We start from the raw sequence: 7412 nt of genomic DNA, 5'->3' as shown, positions 1-7412 counted from the left end.
TTTGTTGTGGAATTGCTAGATATTACTTGCTAGATATTGCTGCACAATCGGAACTAGAAGCACAAACATTTCGTTACACTCGCAATAACATCTGTTAACCATGTGTATGTGATCAATAACATTTTATTTGGAAGATGAAGAACCTCATCCACCCGAGCCACGGCCTGTTCCCCCTGCTACCATGTAGCAAGCAGAGACGGTACAGGTGCGTCAAAGCTGGTACCAAGAGAATGAAACTGCTTCTATCTCCAGCCCATAACACTGTTGAACAGTCATCACTGATTTGATTTAGAGAATATTGGTGACTAGTAAATTGTCTTGTCCCAATGTGTAGAGGTGGCATGACATGTATTGAGTAGATAAATACAGATATGTATTTGTTGGAATGTCATGAATTAAACAAAAGCATTACATTTACTGTAAAGTTAACCCCCCAAAAACGACAATGACTCAGTAGATCAATAAAGTTCCAGTACTCTAGCAGGTCTCACAGCTGCTTATGCTGACATAACATGTTAGAGAATAGGTCAGATTTAGCTTGGTGATGCTCATTTCAACTTCCTGTCTTATTCAGCTTCAGAAAAACAGCAAATATGTCACTTGAAACATTGTTTTTTGGTAATTCATTTTCCAAAAGAGAAGAGTTTGACCAGTACAAATGTACAAACTTTATTTTTAATTTGCAGATAAATTAAGCAGGTTTCAGTGAATACTGATCAGTAAAGTAAAGAGAGGCTAACATTCTATAACACTCCCTTTCCTCTGCACAGATATCACAGTGAGAAACAATACGACTAAAATAGTGTGTTACAACTTCTTGATAATTAAGTCACAGTGAGAAACTATAGGATTACAATAGAGTGTTCTACGATTTCTTGATAATTAAGTGATGGAATGATTTTAATCTTCGCTAGTCAGAGAACTGATGAGGAATCTCACATTTATGTATATGTTGGTGTGTTTTTAAGTGGCCATGTTGAGAGAAACTCTCCAACGGTCAGAGCAGGAGTAAGGCTTTTCTCCAGTGTTGACTGATGAACTGTCAGATCCCTTGATATTGTGCAGCTCTTCCCACAGTCAAAGCAGGGATAAAGATTCTACATTGTCTGTATTTTTAGGTGTGTTTTTTAGCTTGATAGAATTGGAAAATCTCCTCACAACGTGGGCAGTGGTGAGACCTCTTCACTCTGTGATCTTCCTGCTGTTGCTCTCTGGATGTAGAGAATGTCTCAACATGGTCTCCTGTGTGAACAACATCAGAAGAACCAGTCAGGTGGTGTGATGTACATTTCAATCAAAAAAATATATAAAGCCCTTTTTACATCTGCAGTTGTCACAAAGTGCTTTACTTTACAGACACCCTAACCTAACGTATCAGGTGTACAAATAAATGCCTCAATGAGGTTGACAGAAACCAGAAGCTCAAAACAGAAGCCTTCTTCCTGAAAAACAGATGCTCCCGGTGTTTGTCGACTCCGCTGAGGGTGCAGGAACCAAGACTAAAACCCCAAACGGAAAGCAATACAGAAGCAGAGGGACTAGTAAAAACTCCTTAGAAGGAACCTAGGAAAGGAAAACCCTAGAGAAGAACCAGGCTCCGAGCAGTGGCCGCTCCTCTTTTGGCTGTACTAGGTGACAAATTACTTGATATATAGTGCCTTCGGAAAGTATTCAGACCCCTTGACTTTTTCCACATATTGTAACATTACAGCCTTATTCTAAAATAGATTAAATTAGTCCCCCCCCTCATCAATTTACACACAATACCCCAGAATGACAAATAAAAAACAGTTTTTTTAGAAATGGCAATTTATATATTTTTAAAACCGGAAATATCACATTTTCCGACCCTTTACTCAGTACTTTGTTGAAGCACCTTTGGCAGCGATTACAGCATCGAGTTCTCCAGGGTATGACACGACAAGCTTGGCACACATGTATTTGGGGAGTTTTTCTCCCATTCTTCTCTGCAGATCCTCTCAAGCTCTGTCAGGTTGAAAGGGGAGCGTTGCTACACAGCTATTTTCAGGTCTCTCTAGAGATATTTGATCGGGTTCAAGTCCGGGCTATGGCTGGGCCACTCAAGGACATTACAAAACGTGTCCCGAAACCACTCCTGCTGTGTCAGAGTGACCATCAGGTTCTGCTCACCTACCTGACCAAGCAGGGGTGCTTCCTCAGTTTGCCCGGGCTGCCAGCTCAAGCAAGCATCTCGGTGGTTCCAAAATTCTTCCATTTAAGAATGATGAAGGCCACTGTGTTTTTGGGGACCTTCAATGCTGCAAACATTTTTGGTACCCTTCCCCAGATCTGTGCCTCCACACAATTCTGTCTCTGAGCTCTAAGGACAATTCCTTTGACCTCATGGCTTGGTTTTTGCTCTGACATGCACTGTCAACTGTGGGACCTTATATAGACAGGTGTCTGCCTTTCCAAATCATGTCCAATCAATTGAATTTACCACAGGTGGACTCCAATCAAGTTGTAGAAACATCTCAAAGATGATCAATGGAAACAGGATGCACCAGAGCTCAATTTCAAGTCTCATAGCAAAGGGTCTGAATATTTATGTAAATAAAGTATTGATGTTTAATTTTTTTGAAAACATTTCTAAAAACCTGTTTTCGCCCTGGCATTATGGGGTATCGTGTGTAGATTGTAGAGTGGAAATCTGTGGTAGAGAAGAATGTATGACAATTGAGACACTACGTTACCCTATTGAAAGATTAGTGGAATCTGTGTGGGTAGCTGGACAGGTAGGATGACTGACAGTGAAGGTGAACAGGTGGTCACGTGTCAGGTGACAGAGGAATGGATGCGACCGAGGCAGGAATTTGTGGATTCATGGACGCACAGAACTTCTGGATCAGACAGAGTTAAGGAAGAGAAAGCAGTGAGCTCAGGCGATGGCAATATCCTCCTTTTATGGAGTTGAGATCTGTCTGACATTTCCACCTGACCTAATTAAAGCGCCCCTGGCTCAGCTGAGTAAATGGCAATGAATTAAAGGATTATTCCACCAACTCCATGGGCCTTTTCTACAGCCACCCTGGAAATTTGTTCAATTCCACACTCCTCAAAAAAGGCTCATTGCTCCCCGTCCTCTGTCATCTCAGGGAGAGGAATTAGTCGGGCAACTGGCCGGATATATGTCCGGGTTCTTCACCTGGATCTCCACTGATCTAACACGACCATCGGTCCCAGGCATGGTCTTAGTGATATGGCCCACCGGCCAGGAGGCTCAAGGCAGCTGAGGGTCCACCAGCTAAGATCTGGCTGTGTCGCCACCGGGCGTCTGCCAACGAGGTTGGTATCAGCATACATGGCTTGAGGAAGTGACGCATCTCGGCGTCCCATCAAGGGCATATTCGGTGTAACCGGATCGGGGTCAGCGATGTCTGCAGAGAGATATCCCAAGGGTTTGGAGTTCAGTATCCCTTCCACCTCTATCAGGACGTACTAGGGGTCAGTTTAGTCCCCTAGTACGACTCGTAAGGCCGTCTTTTTCAGATTTGATCTCTTGCTCCCATTTCCTCCAAAATGAGGAGCTCCTGGAGGGTTAAATTTGAATGAGATTTGTTGGTCCATCAGCTGATCCTGGAGGCTGGGTTCCATGGATTGGAAGGCTTCCTCCAACCTGGCTTCTTTTGCCTTGAAGTTCGTACCTCTGTCAGCAAGGATCTCGTAGGGTTTCCCACGTCGGGAGATAAACCGCCGTAGGGCCATGAGGAAGGCTTCAGTATCCAATCTCTCCAGTAGGTCCAGATAGTTGTCAAACACTTGAATAGAATGCCCCAGCGCTTTTCCACACGGCGTCCTAGCTTGATCATCAAGGGGCCAAGGCAGTCTACTCCTGTTGACCAGAAGGGTGGTTTAAGGAGGCGCAAGCGAGCAGGGGGTAAATCTGCCATTTTGGGCATCGTGGCTCCGGCCCGCCATCTCTGACATTCTACGCAGGCGTATTGGTGCTTACAAATGACTCCTCGTCCTCCAATTATCCAGTACTTCCACTTCATCTCCCCCATAGACCCTCTCTGGCCCTGGGTGGAGAAGCCTCTCATCATAACTCTTGATGAGGATCCTGGTAAGAGGGTGTCTGGAGTCAAGGATAATTGGGTGGATAGCATCGGGGTCCAAAACTTCTGCTTGGCGCAGCCTCCCCCGACTCTGATCACTCCAAGGATTTGATCATATTCTGGGGCGAGAGAGAGAAGACGGCTCTCCTAGCAACTTCCCTACCGGCTTTCAGAGCTTTTAACTCCTCAGGGAAGCTAACTGCTTGTGCATGCTGGAGGAGTAGTGTCTCTGCCATGAGGGAGGTGGGTATAGAAGCCACCCCAAACCTCTGGTTTGTGGCGGCGATCAGATCCGGCAGTGTTTGGGATTGTGCTAGGTCAGGGAGAGCTGTGTTGTTGGTTCCGTAGAGATGCTGTAGCATTGGGCGGACTTCCTTAACTCATGAGCTTCAGTTGGTTGCGGAGGGGGCGCACGCCTGGGAGCTGTCGGCCACTCATTCTCTGGTTGGGACAAGAATGGCGGTCCCAAGCTCCAGCGATGGGGTTGAGCCAGTTCCTTAAGGGTTTTACCGCAAGTAACGTCATCAGCAGGATTGTTTATGCTATCAACATACCTCCAGTCCTGGACTTCTGTTAGGTCTTGGATTTCCGCAAAGCGGGTTCCAACGAACACCTTATACCTGCAGGACTCCGACTTGAGCCAGGTCAATACAGTGGTTGAATCACTCCAGTAGATGACCCATTGGATTGGCAAGGTGAGCTCGGCTGGCAGGGTAGAGGCCAACTGGGCTCCGGAAAGGGCAGCACGGAGTTCCAGCCTAGGCATTGACAACTGCTTCTTGGGTGCAACCCTGGACCTGGCCATGACAAAGGAGACATGGGTGTGGCCTGCCTTATCCTCCAACCATGCGGCCAGGTCTCTGAGAGCATAGGTGCCTCTCGAGCCCTCTCTCAGGATGCCCTTGTTCAAACAATGTTCAATGAAACTGTCTCTGAGGTACACAGGAAGTTTGCTAAGAAGCCTGTCCACGTGGGAGCCACATTTCAGCGATGAAGTAGTTATCATCATCATGCTTTCCATAGTTTAAGCCTGTAGCTACCTCGGCCTTGCTAACTAGTTATTGTGTTATCCAGCTAGCTATAAAATTGCATGCTAACACGAAAGATTTGTATAACTAACCCAAGATAGACGACACACTGTTGTTTCCAATGGGGGACTTTTATTATGAAGGCGATCCGTAAATTATACCGTTGTGGATAATCGTTATTGTGGCTAGCAACCGTGAGCCCAGCTAGCTAGCGAGTAGCGACCATAACGTAGCTATTTGCCAGCTTTATGTTAGGTAATTTAGCTACAGTGGCTAGTAAAGGTTAGAAAACTATCTAGCGTGCTAGCTAATCCAAACAAAACTCAACATACTACATGGTAAATCTATTCCGTACAATGTGCTATGGTAACTTGTTAGCCTAGTTGGTAAGCCTAACATTAACGCCAGCTAACGTTAGCATGCTACAGTTATGGCTTTTCAGTGAGCTAGGTAGCCTTCCGTTAGCTAGCTAGCCTTCCATTAGCTAGCTAGCCTTCCGTTAGCTAGCTAGCCTTCCGTTAGCTAGCTAGCCTTCCGTTAGCTAGCTAGCCTTCCGTTAGCTAGCTAGCCTTCCGTTAGCTAGCTAGCCTTCCGTTAGCTAGCTAGCCTTCCGTTAGCTAGCTAGCCTTCCGTTAACTAGCTAGCCTTCCGTTGGCTAGGTAGCTGCCAAATGCTAGCTAGCTAGTTATCTAACGTCCTATGCTAAATCGTCCAGCACTATTCATGTATTCCCAAAAGGAAACGAAAGAAATTGCATGGAAAACGTACCTTTCTCTCTTCTGTCTTGACGTTTTTATCTTGTCTATAACACTATTTTTCTTTCGCGGCAATCTATCTTGTCCAGATTTTGCACACTGACCTTCTCGACTCCTGTTCTAAAGACAATCATGTACTTTTACTCAATACATTTTCCATGACACCCAAAAGTACTCATTACAGTTGGCATGCTTAGCAGGACAGGAAAATGGTCCAATTCACACAGTTACCAAGAGAACAACCCTGGTCATCCCTACCTCCTCTGCTCTGGTGGACTTTGTAAATGATGTCTGAATGTTGGAGTGTGCCCATTGGCCACCCATAATATATATTTTAAATTGTGCCATCTGATTTGCTTAATAGAAGGAATCTGAAATTATTAATGCATTGACTTTTTTTTGTATATTTAAAACCAAATACTTTTACTCAAGGAGCATTTTACTGGGTGACTTTCTATTAAGGTATCTTTACTTTTACTCAAGGAGCATTTTACTGGGTGACTTTCTAATAAAGGTATCTTTACTTTTACTCAAGGAGCATTTTACTGGGTGACTTTCTATTAAGGTATCTTTACTTTTACTCAAGGAGCATTTTACTGGGTGACTTTCTATTAAGGTATCTTTACTTTTACTCAAGGAGCATTTTACTGGGTGACTTTCTATTAAGGTGGCTTTACTTTTACTCAAGGAGCATTTTACTGGGTGACTTTCTATTAAGGTATCTTTACTTTTACTCAAGGAGCATTTTACTGGGTGACTTTCTATTAAGGTATCTTTACTTTTACTCAAGGAGCATTTTACTGGGTGACTTTCTATTAAGGTATCTTTACTTTTACTCAAGGAGCATTTTACTGGGTGACTTTCTATTAAGGTGGCTTTACTTTTACTCAAGGAGCATTTTACTGGGTGACTTTCTATTAAGGTATCTTTACTTTTACTCAAGGAGCATTTTACTGGGTGACTTTCTATTAAGGTATCTTTACTTTTACTCAAGGAGCATTTTACTGGGTGACTTTCTATTAAGGTATCATTACTTTTACTCAAGGAGCATTTTACTGGGTGACTTTCTATTAAGGTATCTTTACTTTTACTCAAGGAGCATTTTACTGGGTGACTTTCTATTAAGGTATCTTTACTTTTACTCAAGGAGCATTTTGCTGGGTGACTTTCTATTAAGGTATCTTTACTTTTACTCAAGGAGCATTTTACTGGGTGACTTTCTATTAAGGTGGCTTTACTTTTACTCAAGGAGCATTTTACTGGGTGACTTTCTATTAAGGTATCTTTACTTTTACTCAAGGAGCATTTTACTGGGTGACTTTCTATTAAGGTATCTTTACTTTTACTCAAGGAGCATTTTACTGGGTGACTTTCTATTAAGGTATCTTTACTTTTACTCAAGGAGCATTTTACTGGGTGACTTTCTATTAAGGTGGCTTTACTTTTACTCAAGGAGCATTTTACTGGGTGACTTTCTATTAAGGTATCTTTACTTTTACTCAAGGAGCATTTTACTGGGTGACTTTCTATTAAGGTATCTTTACTTTTACTCA

The 7412-nt window shown here is 43.4% G+C and overlaps 1 long non-coding RNA gene across 2 annotated transcripts; it reads right to left on the bottom strand.

The window, feature by feature from the left end:
- Positions 1 to 653: 653 nt before the first annotated feature.
- Positions 654 to 6144, bottom strand: LOC127920599 (uncharacterized). 2 transcript variants are annotated; one of them, XR_008106698.1, is made up of 3 exons: positions 6118 to 6144; positions 5873 to 5979; positions 654 to 1242 (listed from the first exon to the last, which is right to left on the bottom strand). It is a non-coding gene; the product is annotated as an uncharacterized LOC127920599 (long non-coding RNA). The 2 variants fall into 2 exon arrangements; XR_008106697.1 differs by lacking the exon at positions 6118 to 6144 and having other exon boundaries at positions 5873 to 6111.
- Between the last annotated feature and the right edge of the window lie 1268 nt (positions 6145 to 7412).

This window comes from Oncorhynchus keta, unplaced genomic scaffold, assembly GCF_023373465.1.
Source record: "Oncorhynchus keta strain PuntledgeMale-10-30-2019 unplaced genomic scaffold, Oket_V2 Un_contig_20007_pilon_pilon, whole genome shotgun sequence".
In the NCBI taxonomy this organism is placed as follows: domain Eukaryota; kingdom Metazoa; phylum Chordata; class Actinopteri; order Salmoniformes; family Salmonidae; genus Oncorhynchus; species Oncorhynchus keta.
The sequence above is the reverse complement of the archived record's forward strand: the minus strand, read 5'-3'. Positions and strand labels throughout refer to the sequence as shown.